The sequence below is a fragment of the Lactuca saligna genome, chromosome 8, assembly GCF_052625555.1.
Source record: "Lactuca saligna cultivar CGN05327 chromosome 8, ASM5262555v1, whole genome shotgun sequence".
Lineage (NCBI taxonomy): Eukaryota > Viridiplantae > Streptophyta > Magnoliopsida > Asterales > Asteraceae > Lactuca > Lactuca saligna.
The window spans coordinates 65,698,236-65,715,894 of record NC_136424.1 but is presented as its reverse complement, the minus strand read 5'-3'; the positions used below and the strand labels follow the sequence as shown (position 1 = coordinate 65,715,894).

The following is a 17,659-nucleotide window of genomic DNA, read 5'->3' as shown; positions in this document are numbered from 1 at the left end:
AACCCTAACCCTAAACCCTAAACCTTAACCCTAAACACTAAACCCTAAACCCTAAACATAAACCTAAACCCTAAACCCTAAACTCTAAACCCGAAACCCTAAACCCTATTGTATCGATCTTGAATTTACATCTTGAAGTATTAATCGTGAATCCATTAACCGTAATATTTATATAGTAAAACAATGTATTTTCAAAAGGTTTAGTACCTAAGTTTAGGTGGAGCTGTAATGTATATTCCATTTTCCAATATATATATATATATATATATATATATATATATATATATATATATATATATATATATATATATATATATATATATAGGGAAACGTGAATATACCCTTAAGGGTATATAAGCTTAGGTACCCAAAGTCACCATAATATATCGTTTTGTTTGATATATTTATTACAATGTTCTTCAACTTCAATCTTTAACTTGATTTACTTTCAAGATTTTCAAAATTTCATTATTATCTTCCTCTTACATCACATCTTTTTGACGAACATCAATTAGGCTATATATATTATAGTTGAAAATGAAAATGATGTAAGAGGAAATAAATGTGAAATTTATAAAAATCTTTGAATGAAATCAACTTAGAAGTTGAATTATAAGAATATTAGACAATTACAATGTATATATATGATACAAAACGGTTAGTATGGTGAGTTTGGGTACCTAAGCTTATATACCCTTAAGGGTATATTCACTTTTACCATATATATATATATATATATATATATATAGGGAAAAGATCAAATGAGAACACTAAAAAGGTTGAGAACGCGAGAACAATTTTATACCAATCATTTTATAAGGGTAAACTAGTAATTTTATATTTAAATTAAACTGTAACATATTCAAATTTAAATGAAAAATCCTTAAAATCTAGCCATAATGAAGGGTTACCTAAAATAAGGAACTTATTTTTTTATTTCTTAAATTAATGTAAAAATCTTTTTTTATCAGTTTTCTCGTATTATTAAAAAAAAACCAACTTTTTTTTTTCTATTTTATCTTTTGTCGGAATATTTGTAATCATATATAGTTGCAACATAATTTTAATCATAAATGAATACTTTTTTTAATCATATAAGAATGCAACATACTTTAATCATATATAAATCAAATATATATTCAATAATACAATTATAGACGTAAAATAGTAAAATAAATTACATAAATAACTAATTATACATTTATTCATAAATGAAGAAAACAACAAATAAACGAATTTGCTGTATCATAATTAAGTTTTTTTTTTTTTAAAATCATAAATAGATACAACAAAAAAAATTTACTACAATTATTCTATAATCACAAATAAATATCTCATGATCTTCATAAATTTTCGTTACATATTATCGCTTCAATACTCCATTTCCGAAGGACCTTGAAATCTTTATTTATTTTTCTGTACATTAAAACAAAATAAATATCAATAATATTAATTAAAATTTTGAAAAAACTAGGTGACATGATCCGAAACTATTCATATAATCATCAGTGAATAAAATACCATAAACAAGCTATATTACATAGTCATTAATGAATATCATACAAAATTGTATATCCAAAAAAAATGTAAGAAGGCTAGCTCTATTACATTTCATCAAATGAATAGCATAAAAAATATCTAAAGTCCAGTCCATTGTAATCACAAACTATCAAAACTATATGAGATTTGATTTTGTTTCGAACTCTCCAAATTTAATCAACAAAAATAAACTACAAAAACTAATTTAAGATGGCTAGCAATTAATCATAGTTAACTTTTTTTTTTATCAAATCTTTAATATTTTGGAAATTACGCACACCATTAATAATGAGTTTAGCATTATCATTCATTCTTTGATTTTTAGCAAAACTTAAATGTGAAAATGGATTTTAAATAAAGAAAAGTTCATCAACATAAAAATCAAAATTCAGTATGCATAAAAATAAAGGAATTCAAGACGTGAATTCTAGTGCTATGGATATTGACGTGAAGGCCAAAACGAGAAGAAAAACAAAGAAATCTTACGTGCATCAACAATGGAAATTAGACAAATAAGATGTTGTAGGTTATCTTCACCATCGCCCAATAACAAATAAAATACAATAGCAACTCACCGGCAATAGCTCTGTCGCAACACTTCAGTCAATAGTAACGAGCGGAAAAGGGTTGATGGCTGGAAGGGTTGATAAGAAACCCTAATTGAATTAGATATTCAAAGAAAGAAGTATTCCATATTTAAAAGGCTGATTTTATGTATCCTAAAAGAATGAAATTCCTATACTAATCTTACGTTCATTTAAAAGTTACAAATTGGCTCCATTAGCTTTAAATTTTGACATAAATGGCACACTTGATCTAAACCGTAGATCTTATAGTTTATATGATTTCAGATTTGTTCTTACGTTCTCAACCTTTTTAATGTTCTCATTTGATCTTACTCATATATATATATATATATATATATATATATATATATATATATATATATATATATATATATATATATGATTAAATGCTTTGAAAAATAAATATTTAGGGTATCATGTTAGGAGCCGATGACCAATTGACACTTGTCCATCTATAAAAGTTATTGAAATTACAAAGTTGTTTTTATTATTCGGTTAAAATTACGAATTTAGTCTATGTGGTTTTCTTAAAATTATATGTTTAGTTCAACTATATTTGTTTTGATTTGGAAATTAACCCCTCATCTTCCCTCCCGCTTCATTTTCCCTTTCCAGTTCATCATCTTCCCTCCTACTTCATTCTCCTTCATCATCCTCATCTATGAAGAAGAAACCCAGAAAAAAAAATATATACGATTAACAAAATTGATAAAATCAAAATACACTTAATGAGAAGACTGGGTCCCACCACCACCTTTTACCATATATAACATCTAAATGAAAAGCTATAAACCATTTCATATTTGGTGTGAATCTCTGTATGGAAATTCTAAATTCAAATAACATATCTCAAATCCAACTCCCACCCATTACAATGAGTATCGTTGTAGATCTCTATCTTCATCTTTCATGTTCATTTTCATTACTGATTTCTGAAAGAACACACATACACACTAGAATTTGAAAAATTGATTTTCAATAAAACACATGAAAATACGCATACATCAGATGAAGAAAACCTTTAAATTGTATTCATCTTTTAGAAATTCCAGTTAAAAAGAAAAAACATTAAATTCGATATTTGTAGCAAACTAACAAAAACCGAAGCCCTAATTTTCTGAAATCGTTATGCAGGAAGGACCCGATCTAGGGAAGTTCTATTCCATCACAGGTTTACGAACATTTCATTCTCCACGCTACCCACTACCCTACCAGTGGTTAAAATAAACAGATTTAACAGGAGGGTGAAGTTGATGAACAACGAAATCTAGGGTAGTAGTGGTGGTGGTGATCGATAATCTGTAATTATTATGATTTTTCAGAGTTAGGATTTTAGAGCTAGTGTTTCGCTATGCTTAGTGTCTGAAGCTGGTAAAACGCAGGTGTAGGGAGATCAAAGGTAGTTGTGTGTGGTGGTGCAGGTGTGTGAACGTAGAGATATAAGGAGAGATGGTTGAGTATTTGGCGGTGCTGCATAACACAGTGGTTATTCCGGCGACCGTGTCTGGTGGTCTGGTGTTTGTCTTCAAAGAGATGCAAAGAGTGTGTAGAAATATCAATATATAATGTTTTACGTGGGGTGAAACCGTTTCGTTTTAATTCTTTTTATGATTTTGGAATCTATAAAGGTTCGTGGACAGTGGTTTGCATTGATGGTGTCTTTAATGCTTGACACAAATTATACCGAACTGTTATTTATTTCATTTTGAGTTAAGTTGTTTCTTTGATTTGATTGGTTTTTATAGACGGTGGCTTTAATACCTGTTCATTCTATTAAATGTTAAGTTAAAAGAAGGGATAATGACTTAAAAAGGTAACGAAGTTTCAAAAGTGTACAAAAAAGATCATTGTTGTTTTTTTTGTACACAAAATACTATTTTACCGGCTGTTGTAGGTTATCCGGTTTCCAAATGTTCAAAAAATACCATTATTGTTTTTTAGTACAAAAAATACCATTAATGTTACTATTTGTACACAGAATACCAACAAAATACACATGTGTTCAACTAAAACATTGTGGTAACCAGGTACTTCAGGTAAATGGGATGAGATGAGCGTAATCAGCAAGTGCTTGTTTAATTTTTGTTGAAATTGTTGGAAAAGATATTACTTCCATCGTATGATCAGCCGAACAAGATTACAGGTGATGCTTCGGCTGATAAATTTTTCTTCAAATCGGTGATGAGAAGAGCGTAATCAGCAAGTGCTTGTTCGGCTGTTAGATAGGCTAAAGTAGAAGCATTCTTGTATGCCTCTTTCTGGCTTCCATATGGCATCGATTCACCATAATATCGATGCTAGATCAAATCACACAGCTTTTGATAAAATTATATTATTAAAGGTCTGCAAGTGAACAAATTAATGTAGAGTAGAGTGATTAGGGCTTTTACTTCGGGGAAGATGACCATGGCACCAAAACGAGGGGCGAGTTCCCAAACGAAGTTGGTGTTGGCAGCGAACCGGTGTCGCCTTCGTTGCCGCAATAAAGGAAGATTGTGCCCAAACGACTAGGGCTTGGGCCCACCCAGTGATAGGAGTTGATGAGATAACGTTGTTGGAACTTGGGAAGATCATTGAAACTGAAATGATCAAGAGTCTGATCAAAGTATCGTGTCTGGTAAGTGTACTTCGGCTGAACAAGAATTTTTGGGTTTTGAGAAGCCGTGGGGATTTGCCGAGAAAACGGAGGTGGCCGGTGAGATTTCGGCGTTGATGAAAGTAGGCAGATGATTAGGAGGAAGAATAAGAAAAAGGGTTTTGCCATGGTGGTGGAGGGTGGCGATGAACAACAGTAGTGGCCGAAGTGAAGTGGAGGGTTCTTTATAAAAAGTAGCTAAATTTCCATTACATTCAAAGAATGAAAAATGACTTAAAAAGGTAACGAAGTTTTAAAAATGTACAAAAAAGACCATTATTTTTTTTTTTGTACACAAAATACCATTTTACCGGTTATTATAGGTTACCCACAAGGTATTATTTCAACAAATGTGTACTTCATTGGTATTTTGTGTATAAAAAAATATACTTTAATGGTATTTTGAGTACTAAAAATAAAATAATGGTATTTTTTGTACATTTTTGAAACTTCATTACCTTTTTAAGTCATTATCCTTTAAAAGAATTGAAATAAGTTTTGAATTAGAGATGATTTCTAGGCATTAAACAAAATTGACCTTTGACTATTCTAATTTTAAGCATTTCTTTGAGATTGATCAAAAATTAAGGATTGATAGATTTGGAGAAATATTCTAAACCTAGGGACTATTTGTATAATTACTTTAAATTTAATTGTAACCCTAATATTTATTTTTCATATATATATATATATATATATATATATATATATATATATATATATATATATATATATATATATATATATATAAAATAAAAGAGTAGTTGTTTTGTCATGTGTCATCATATTAAACCTTTTAATTAATGTATTGACACTTGTCAATCTATTAATTCTCTATTTTAAATTTATTAGACATCATCATTAATGTGATGTTATTTGTCAATGTATTTATTCTCTATTTTAAATTTAAATTTAAAATTTAAAATTTAAAATTTATATTATTGTTTTCATTAATTAACAAATAAAAAATGTCTAATATATATCAAAAATTAATTTTACATATTTATTTGAATCAACGATTATAATTTCATATAACTAATAAAAACATATCTTAATTAATAATTTATTTAAAATAATTGATTAATCATTTTGAGTTTTTACTATAAAAGTTTAATCGTGGTTCCCACGGGCCACGGGTTATAAACTAGTATACTAATAAAAGAGTAGTTCTTTTGTCACGTATCATCATATTAGACTTCTTAATTAATGTGTTGCCACTTGTCAATATATGAGTTCTCTATTTTAAAATTTTTAAACATCCTCATTAATGTGATTCTATTTGTCAATGTATTTATTCTCTATTTTAAAATTTAAATTTTATATTAATATTTTCATTAATTCACGAATAAAAAATGTCTAATATATATATTAAAACTTAATTTTACGTATTTATTTGAATCAACGATTATAATTTCGCATAACTAAAAAAAATCTCTTAAATTAATAATTTATTTAAAATAACTGATTAATAATTTTGAGTTTTTACTATAAAAGTTTAATTAATTTTATAACCCTGGTTCGCACGGGTTATAAACTAATATATATATATATATATATATATATATATATATATATATATATATATATATATATATATATATATATATATATATATATCCCTATACTAATAAAAGATTAGTTCTTTTGTAAGTGTCACCATGTTAAGTATTGTAATTAATATCATGACACTTGTCAATCTATTGATTCTCCATTTCAAATTTCAAATTTCAAAATTTAAATCTCATTTTAATTACATTAAATTAATAGCATTAGAATAAAAATAAAATTAAATTAAACAAATTATACATAATAAAATTTATACAAATTATAAGATAATATATTTTACATATTTATTTGAATCAACGATTATAATTTTATATATAACTAACATAATATCTCTTAATTAATAAATTATTTAAAATTATTAATTAATAGTTTTGAGTTTTTACTTAGAAAGTTTAATTAATTTTCTAACCGTGGTTCTCACGAGTTATAAACTAGTATATATATATATATATATATATATATATATATATATATATATATATATATATATATATATATATATATATATATATTAAGTGTTGATATTTGTAAGAACGAAGAACTAACGACAATTAAAATTTTTATAAATATAAATATTTATCTTATCAGATGAGGATTATATATTTTTAAACATACATATAGTGATATTTACAAGAACAAATAATGTTTATTGCATTTTTAACATTTTAATATTAAGAGTATTAGTGATAATAATATCATTTTTATGAATACATTAATTAATGTTATTGTATGTACATGTGAAACAAATATTATATTTAATTTGTATTATATTCAAACATTAGAAGCATGTTGGATGACTAGTTATGTTGTTTGATTTCAAACCAAGAGGTGGTGGTATCGGTTCATCTCTAAAATATTATTTAGGCTTTAATTTTGTCAGCCTTATAAGAGTATCCTTCATCGTATTTGAGATAAAACATTCATCATTCTCACATTTCATATAAAAGAGTAAAGTCTATGGCTATTAACCTACATCTTTGATGAGTCGCACATTGTTGGGGATGAAAAATTTGGCGTTCCTCATCTTTACATAAAGTTTCTCAAAAAAATGAATAACACTTCTTATCTGATTCAAAGTAACTCGTTGAGTTTCCTGAGTTTTAGTAAAAAGGTAAAAAAAAAAAAAAAAAAAAAAAAAAAACAAATAAAAGAAACTGACAAAAAACCGCAAAGAAAAAACCGAACCGCATAAAAACCGAACGGTGCGCTTTCTAAACTTCAAAAAACCAAAGTTGCGGTTTTCGGTTCGATTTTGGCTAAAAACTGCACTGAACCGCACAATGTTCACCTCTATCATTTTGAAAGAAAATAGGTCAAAAAATATTTTTTGTGGCCTTTTACATAAGTTGAACCAACCTTCTATCGGAACGTTGTTCCAAATTGTTTGAAAAGTTTTCAATTTAAGATTTGAAGTTTGTTTCAAAAGGAAACATGGATTCGATAAACTAAGTCAATTAATATGTTTTTCTATTACAAAATTAACTCCTATTATATAAACTATATATCAGGAATACAACGAATAGTTGAAGAACATTTCATATTTGTAAGCCACGGTTCCATTAGTGTGTTTGTTGGTCGATTCTTTACTATGCCATATTGTAACTTGTACGTTGTTTAAATTATCATAGGTAATCCAAAAATACTGTTTGAATTAGAGGCGGTGTAATTGTAACTTGTACATTGTTTAAATTATCATAGGTAATCCAAAACCACACTATATATTCTAAACTGGTATTCACAAATATAAAAAATTATAAAAGTAACATATTATGTTTTGTTGATACGAAAGTAATTGAATAACTAAAAAACTAAAAATAATAGTAATTAATAATATAGATATTAAAATCTAAAATAAAAGTAGAGCCATAATTTGTTGGTGATTTGTTTCACTAAATGTATTTAAGTGTAATGGGTTGATTTATTGACCAAAAATCAATTCTAATGAATATTAAACAAGTATGAAAGGTGCGGAGTGCACATTTGTTTAAGTTTATTCAAGATTAAAAGTAGACTGTCATTTAAGGACGAAGCCCCTCAACAAACGGGGGATTCGGGGGCAGCGCCCCTGTAATTTTTTTTATTTGGATTATATTGTTGTATTAAAAATGCATTAGAAAATCCAAATTTTGAATATTTTACTCGTTTTTGGCTTTGCATTAATCCTTATAGAAAATACAGATTTATAACAGTTTTGACTGTTGAGAAAACTGCTTTATAACAGTTTGGATAGTTTTAAGACAAATGAGGTTTTTAACCAAATTTTGGTCAGTTTTCTGGTACTCACAAAATGCATACATCTTATTCTCTGTTCTTTTCTCTTTTGAGTCTTATCCAATCAAAGATTAGAGAGTACCACCCAAATACTTTGATTTGAAAGTGCAATCACAATTCTCAAAATATCCAAGTGCCTTTATTACCCCAAATTTCTAACATAATTCAAATTCATACTTATATATGTGTAGGGTTTCGCAATGTTTTTTTCTGTCAAGATTTTATGCGAACTCGTTTTGTGGTTTTGGTATGTTATTGTAATAAAGTATTAATTTCATAGGCGAGTCTGTTTAGGTTTCACTTATTTAGACAAGGTTCGCAGTTCTGAACTGTTGGCTTAGCTGTTCCTTTCCGACTTCCCTTTATGCCTATATAGAGAGATGTTTGTCAGAAGAGAGAGTAACGTTTTTGAGAGAATTGTTCCTATATATAGAGGACGGGATATAACCATAACCCCGAATACATCACTACTTAACCATTCATCCTCAGAACTCATGACTTCCTTGATACGCGTACGGGTCCTGTGATTCCCGTAGTACAGGTCTATACTACCTTCCACACCTACCCGTAATTTTCTCGAAGGATCGTAACAATTTACTTAGGCCATTAGGCCCCAAGCGACTAGGGTACGCATAGTTCCTATACTTACTCTCTTAAAAGTAACTATCAGATCCTCACTCTAGCCTTCTAACAATCCAAACCCAACTCACGAAACTTTCACTAAATCTATAGTTGCCTTGGGTATGCTAATCATACATAGCACTGGATTTGATAGGCAGTCGAATAATTGATTCTACTCTAAGCCCACAACCAGAGAAGGAATAGAAAATAAGGCTAAATCAAACATTCTCAGGCTATAAATCTTAGTTATGTACAACCATTATGTATACACTAAACAACAACAAGAATAATGTCAGCTTCATATAGCATAACATGATATCCCTAGGTTATCAGAAATCATAAATCAGGCAACTCTAACAAGCAATTCTTGAAAGAACCTTGGCCTATCAACAAACATCCATTTCAACTTCAAACAATCATAACTTCTTTGTTTCAACTTTGTTTTCGGCGATCTTTATATGCGTGGAAAGGGATTGACGATCCCCACTACTATCTAGTTAATTTTGACTAAAACAATATCGAACTAAAATGCTTAATTTATGCAAGGAGCCTGAAATATCACCTTTCCAATTTTACTCTTTTGCTTCAAAGCATAATTTTAGGGCCTTAATCACTTAACCGATATCATCAATATCTGATAGGGTCTAAACTCTATTCCTTTAAAGCCCAAGACATTCACTCTATCAAATTCTGAATCGATCAAATTGTATATGTAATGTATTGTTTCTCATCATAATATCGTTGTATATGTTCTCATCATAGTATAGTTGTATATGTTCTCATCATAGTATAGTTGTATATGTTCTTATCCTAGTATAGTTGCATATGTTCTCATCCTAATATAGTTGTATATGTTCTCATCCTATTATAGTTGTATATGTTCTCATACTAGTATAGTTGTATATGTTCTCATAGTAATAAGTAATGACTCATGAATGAACTGACTCTTGTATGCTTCATTGGACTACAATTAGTAAGTATTATAACCCTAAACTATACCTATTATAGTTTATTAGTAGAGTTGTTTGTATGACTGAATGTACTGAACTGAGATAAAAGTCTTTATATCTATACATATATACATAATATATAACTAAGGATTCAACAATACCCGGAAAAACAATCAGGTACTTTAAGACCACAACCAAACAAGGACAAGAAGTAAAGTGGGTTATCTCTCCTAAGTCCTTCAAACCTTATTTATATAACTATATACGTAGTAGACATGGTTTTAACAATATATAAGTTTGGAAACTGTAAAAGAAAGGTTTAGTATACGAAAGTGAATTTGATAAAGAGTTTGGCATGTAACATAGTTTGATAAACAATTTGAAGTCATTTGTTTAGTACAACAGTTTAAAGTATGGAAAATCCATTTGTATGCTTGTTATTAATCACATATGATTGATCTAATAACCAACATGGTTCAACTTGTATCCCCCCATAAAGCATTTAAAAACATTTAAAAGCATTTCAAAGGTTAATTAAAGGGTATGAACTCACCTGTAGTGAGTGGTTTGGATGAACGGATGGTATAGGATGCTAAGTGTCAAGTGAAGGCTTGAGCACACACACGGATCCTATTCATCATATAATAACACATATATGTAAACAATTAGTCAGTTAACAACTAATTTACCAAGTTAAGACACCCTAGGATATGGAAAAACACTTTGATTCAAGTGCTAGTAGTATTAAGGGTTGCATCTAAGGGTTGTATAGCCACTTAAGGGAGTTTTCGGTCCAAGTTGCTTTCGGTTCATATGGATTTCGGTCCAAGAGGTTTTCGGTCCAAAGGTTGGCCGAAAACTCTTGTTCTTTGATGCATAAGGTGATTTCCAAGGGCTTTCAACAAGTAAATAAGTGTTCTAGACTCAATACTAAGCATTAGAAAGGCTTAAAGTCACAAAGACACCTTTCTTTAGGGTTTTCGGTTTAAGGAGATGCACTAACCGAAAACCCCTTTTGTTCTTGGAAAAATGATGATTTCAAGGCTCTAAATTAAGTACCCTTACTAGATAACAAGTATAGGAGATAGATACTTACAATATGGAAGCAAAGAAGGTGATTTTCGGCCCAAAACACTAGTGTGTGTTCTTGGTGTAACTAAGAACACTTGAAGATCTACATAAATGGAATGATTTCATGGATGAAATCATGTAAGAACACTTGAATATGGGAGGAATCAAATAGATAAGGTAAGAAACACTTACCTTTTAAAGATTTAGAAGGAAAAATCGGATGATACTTGAGAGGATTTCGGTTCTTGTTCTTGAAAGATTGAAAAAGTGACAAATATGGTTAAGTGTCATATATATACTCATGGGGGTTTTCGATCCACACACTATTTGGTCCGAAAACTCTTAACTCTTGGATTTTTTGCGAAAATGATGCATAATGAACCTAGGGCATCCTCTCTCCTGTTATTCCTTGAAGTACTAAGCTTTAAAACACTTAAACTGACTCCAAAATGCTTAACTGATAGCAAAAACAGTTCTGATTTCTATTGAAGTGAATGATTGTTCATAATAGAAATTTCGGGTTGTCACACTTACCTATATATATATATATATATATATATATATATATATATATATATATATATATATATATATATATATATAATTTATGGTTTATTTGTTGAAAATTTATTTAATAATATATGTCAAACATTAACTTTGAGAGTTTGATAATTTTAGTTTTTGTATAACTTTTCAAAATTAAATATGATAATTTTATGTGTGAGAGCTTGAAAATTTTAGCTTTTCTTTAAAAAAAAATCTAAATTTAATCTGATAATTTCAGGTTGTCTCTCTCATTTTCACTCCCGCTTCCCAGTTTCAATTTACCTCATTGGTAGACCTAATTCCATTTTGGAACACTCCAGATATGCTCCTCCCTCTTTTCTCTACTATCTATCTTCTCTCTAACCTAAAATCGGCCACCGACTAAACATAATGTTAGTTAATTCACCATCGTTGGTCCATATATGGCGACCTCGCTTTTGACACATCCGATAGTCAAGAGCCACTCACCGTTGTCGACCTCCACACCATAACCCACGAGAAACTGTGATACAATACGTGACACATACACACACACACATACCCTTCACCACTACACACCACTTACACAAGAACCATCGCCACAACCGTTGAATGCCTCATCACTTCATCCCAGTTTCCTCTGCTTCCTCTCGAATGTAGCCTTTCTTCCTGTTCGAATTGGTTAATTAGGAGCAAATTGGGTTTGGGATGATCAATAGGCACCTCAGAGAAGACGAAGGGGCAAGAAAATTTCATCTGCTTATGAACTGATTGAAGTTTTTATGGTTGATTGCAAAGTAAATGGTTTATTCTTGTAAGTTATGGTAGATCCATTTAGCATTATGGGTTGTTATAGGTTATTGTCTGAACTTTGTTTTATCATTCACTATGACGATCTATCATTTTGGGTTGTAATCCCTTATCTTGAACGCCTTTGCACTTGTCTCTTGTCTCCCTCAATTACTCTTCCTCTTGTTCCTTGTTTAATGGTTCTTTGTTTCTTTAGTTGATTTATGTTGTTGGTTTTGCTTGTAGTTGAAATTTTATATATATTAGATATGTCATGAATCTCTATTTATAATATGCTATTGTTTTACTCGATTTATGTACTACATAAGTAACAATACATTTGTCTTGCAGATTGATGAATGGCAGATTCATATGTTTTCATGGTTAAGTATTTAATGCAAGCTAGATTGATTAATCGACTTTGAAGGTATTTCTAACCATTCATTTCCCAATTAGTATACAACTATACATGCAAATTTAGTCCAATCAAAACCTGCAATGCTCTGACCCAAGGGGTTTCTTGATATTATTCTGATCATGAACTACATTCATGCTAAGCTTTTAGCAATTGTTTAATTATTTTACATGGTATGACTATATGATGTATAATAGTCATGGTTAAGGCTGATTATCTGTCATCCACTAGGGCTTTAGGGTTGGATTAGAAAAGGAATTCCTTTGCTTAATGAAGCATCAAGGTAAATTATGTTTGTACATGCACTGTTTAGTAAATTATTCTTGTATGAACCTCCGACACCCTTGTTATATAGGGAGGTCAAGCTCTCACACTAGACCAACAGGTTACAAAATTAAAATATTGTATGCATGTTGGAAAGCCAATATATAGCTTCCATCTGCAATGGCTAACAAAATATGTCCGTGACGATCTCCTCAAGGTAAGATTATGCGTTTTGAAAAATATATAGCTTCCATCTGCCATGGCTAACAATTCCATATATTATACACGCTAATACATGATTGATTAAGAAAATAAAGTATTGATTCAAAGTTAATTATTCACATTTCTTTAATATTAAGAATTTCAATTATGCATGTTTTCAGGTGTGAAATTCTTTCGGTTGTGGAACATGATTTACTTTCTGTTTAGTGTAACATGGGCCTTGTCCTTGGTTTCAAATATATTTCAAGTAACTTGATTATTTTTACATGGACAACAAGGTGGGACAAAAGGGATGTTGTCGTCAATGCATAAAGATTACATTCAACATCTTCCATTAGTTCGTGAATAGATGCAGTCATGTGATAAGTTACTAGAATTGGATGGTAACTATTCAATATTGTTAGATAGAAAATCTGAAATCAAATAATTCGAGACTGTAATGTAATGTTGGATCTTGAAATGCAGTTTCCAGATACCACAAATTTTCTACCTGCAAATACAGTTCACGAAGGAAAGATGAGATTACTCGAGACATGAAAAGATTAGGAAGTTGAATTGATACCTACAACTTCTTGTTGCAACAGGTACCAAATCCAACATCCAATCAAAACACTTAAATTCACATTTCTAAGAGGCAAAATAAATGTTTTATAATGCTAGATGGAATGATCAAGCAGATAACGAGCTAAATGAACAAGCCAAAACTATCGAAGATATGATTTTTAATTTAGGTTACAATATATCGATTCCATTCGTACAGTTTGTAGATATGTCTTCATTACAAGTTTTTGTATTTAATATTTAAATTGCGAACTGATTTATGCGTTTTATTATATTATTCTTAATAATATTCTCTTTTTGGGTTTTATAATTTTTATAATTGTCGATGTTCATTCAAACTTGTGACCAAAAACAACTGCAATTACAAAAATTTCATGTGACTTTAGATAAATATTAGTCATATCATAATCAAAAAATCATTTCAACATTGAAAATTTTGGTGTGTTAAAAAGATATCACATGTCACTTTATTAAATAATCATGTGACTAATGTTTTATGTATTGTCATGTTTAAGCAATACTTGTGTGTCAAAATCATAACAATGTGTGATGCATTATTACATCCATGTGACTACAAGTTCCACAATAGTCACAGTTATAAAAACTTTATGTGACTATAAGAGATGTACACTGTAACACCCTGTTTTGAAAGTACTCGATTGTGGTCTAGGAATCCAAATGGTAGGGACGATTTGGTCTATTATGGGTCCTAGGTCTTATCTGGAAGGTTTTAGGCTTGGGGGTAAGGATTGGAGCGTAGGGCTTCCCGCCACGTTTTCGTGGATATAAAGTTCATCGGAAACAGACTTAGAATGAAGGATATATGGCACTTTGAAGTTATTGTCAATTTTAGCCCCAAATGGAAATTGGTGACAAGAAGATCCCATGCATGCAAGGTGGCCAGCACAAGAGTACGCCCAACGTAGATGGAGTAAATGGTCGCGGGTGTTGGAGACGTACACCCAATGTACGAGAAGTACGCCTAACGTACGCTCAGAGTCACTAAACCCTAATTTTTAGGGTGTGGCACTATATAAAGAACATTACACCCTCAAGGGTCAACCTCCTTCTCACCCTTAAACCCCTCTTTGAAACCTTAACCCTAATTGTGAGAGTGTGAACTTATAAGGCCATTTTGGAGTGCATCTTAGTGTTCTTGAAGGGGAGTGATCATCTTGGAGTCTCATTAATCAGGGAAGAGCTTTTGGATCCAGGTTCTCCAGCTCATTTGCAAGTCTTAGAAGGTATAATGTTTCTATCTTGTTATCTTATAGCTTAAGATCTAGATTAGGGCTTGTTTGGTGCTTCTTATGAACTTATGGATTATTTATTGGGAGTTAAGCAACTCCAGAGCTTAGGAAGAGTAGATATGAGGTCCTTTGGTCCATCTACTTCATAAAAATGTAATCTTGATAAGTATTCGAACCTCATGCATGGTCAAGACCCTTGGAAAGGTCTTAATGGGTTTTTAAGAGCATATAGAGCATGCAAAAGCATAAAGTTTCCAACTTTATGCCTTAAGACGTCTTAGTGGAATTAGATCTAAAGTTTGATGTTGAAATCCCAAGTATTAAGCACTTATTGGAAAAGTAGCTTAAAAGAGGAGTAAATTGGGCGTAAATGCAGGTACGCGCATCGTACAGCATCTTCAGCCAGTACGCTTAGTGTACATAGGAGTACGCCCCACGTACTCGTCAGTTATGGGCTTGTAGTGTTTGGGCCTCGGGTTGGGCCAAGCAGTGAACTTTGGGTCTTTAGGCCTTAGTTGGCCATCAGGATTCAGATGTTTTGGGCCAGGAGTATGTTTGGTCTTAGGGTAAGGCCCATTAGAGGGATTGGGCCCAATTGAGCAAATTAGGCAATTAGTAGACCACTGGTGGGCTTGGAAAGCCTACATAATGTTGGGTTTTGTTTTGAGATTTAGGCTTTAGTTTTGGATCATACTAGGCCAGGGGTAGAATGGTTATTTTACCCTCATACCTGGATTAAGGAAGTGGACAGGGCAGCAACTAAGGATTTCTTCAAGAAGCTTCTGCATTCGAGGTGAGTTTTCTCACCATATCAATGGGTCTAAGGCACCAAGGCTGGCCCATTTTATGATAGTTGGTATACTTGATGTGTAGAGGTGTGTGGCATGACTATGCATTGATATGTGGTAGAGATAGCTTTTACAGCTAATGGTAGAGATAGCCTTCAAGGCTAATGGTAGAGATAGCCTTTATGGCTAATTGTAGAGACAAATTTATAGCTAATTGATATGTATTATATGGTAGAGGTAGCTTTTATAGCTAGTTTATATGTATTATGTGGTAGAGGTAGCTTTTATAACTAATTGATGTGTTATGTGGTAGAGATAGCTTTTATAGCTAATATGTTATGTGGATTGTGTGTGGTATGCTCTGGGGAACTCAATAAGCATTAGATTACAGGTTATGGATTTGTTTCAGGTACTTCAAGTCCCAACGGCAAGGGCAAGGGCAAGGCGTGATGACGCGACGTGCACTCTCTCTCAGACGTTTTCACGGGACACTCTGATGTTTGGAATAAAAGTTGTATTTGACTTATGTTTTGAAAACAATTATAACTTGATTTCTTAATGTATGGAAATGTGTTTGGATAATCAAAAATGAAAATTTTTCTTTGTAAAATTAGGTCGTTACATACACATATGGTTTAACTATATGCATGTGACTATATTACAAACAATAGTCACCCTCAACAATTTTTTAGTGTCTAAATGATAAAAGCGTTCATATTTAAAACACATGGTTATGGTCATAAAGTGTATTGGTTTGAATATTGATCACAATTACAAACACTATTGTTTCTATAAATAAATTTCGGTCATTTTTTTACATGATTTTCTATGTCGAAAGGATATAAAATAGTCATAGTTACAACTTTTTATATGTCTAAATGATAGCATTAGTCATGATAAACAATACAAATATGGCCTTAAGCTAATATAAAATCCAAAATTTAATAGAATGCGTGTCTTTATAATACTTATGATCATGTTTCACTTAATTTTGTGTGTCTATACGATAGACAATAGTCACAATAAAATTTTGTTTTTGTGGCTAATTATTAACAAATCGTCACTTATGAAATTAATTACATCTGACCATTTAGTGAACATGGTCATGTTCATCGTAATTGTATGTCTGCAAAATATACCCAATAATCTTAATAAACTTTGAATTGTGTGACAATTTACTAGCAAAACATCACATTGAAACAACATGTATGTTGTCATTTGGTGATATACAGTTACTACAATTACTAAAAATATGTCTGCTGACAGTTTAACTCCGCAATATTGGAAAAAATGATTGATTTTAGGAACAAAATTTCATACCCGGTTGCCACACTTTTATAATATGGTCACATGTTTTCATATCATACAGACACTATATTTTAAAGTGACCATAAGACTTATACGATGACGTCACCTTCTGTCACACTTTCAGTGAAAAAATAAAATGTCACTATACACATATGTTCACACTTTTATGGTGTGTATGTAGGTCATTTTTGTACTAGTGTACCTTTAGGCTTTAGCTAGCCTAATTAATGTCACCAAGACTTACCCAAAATAAAAATATCAATATCAAAGGATACACACACACAAAAAAAAAGCATG

General features: G+C 30.7%; 1 long non-coding RNA gene across 1 annotated transcript; it reads left to right on the top strand.

Moving 5' to 3' along the window:
- Positions 1–13,150: 13,150 nt before the first annotated feature.
- LOC145008073 (uncharacterized) lies at positions 13,151–14,251 on the top strand. Its single transcript, XR_013663252.1, has 3 exons — positions 13,151–13,838; positions 13,921–14,039; positions 14,116–14,251. It is a non-coding gene; the product is annotated as an uncharacterized LOC145008073 (long non-coding RNA).
- Positions 14,252–17,659: the final 3,408 nt, after the last annotated feature.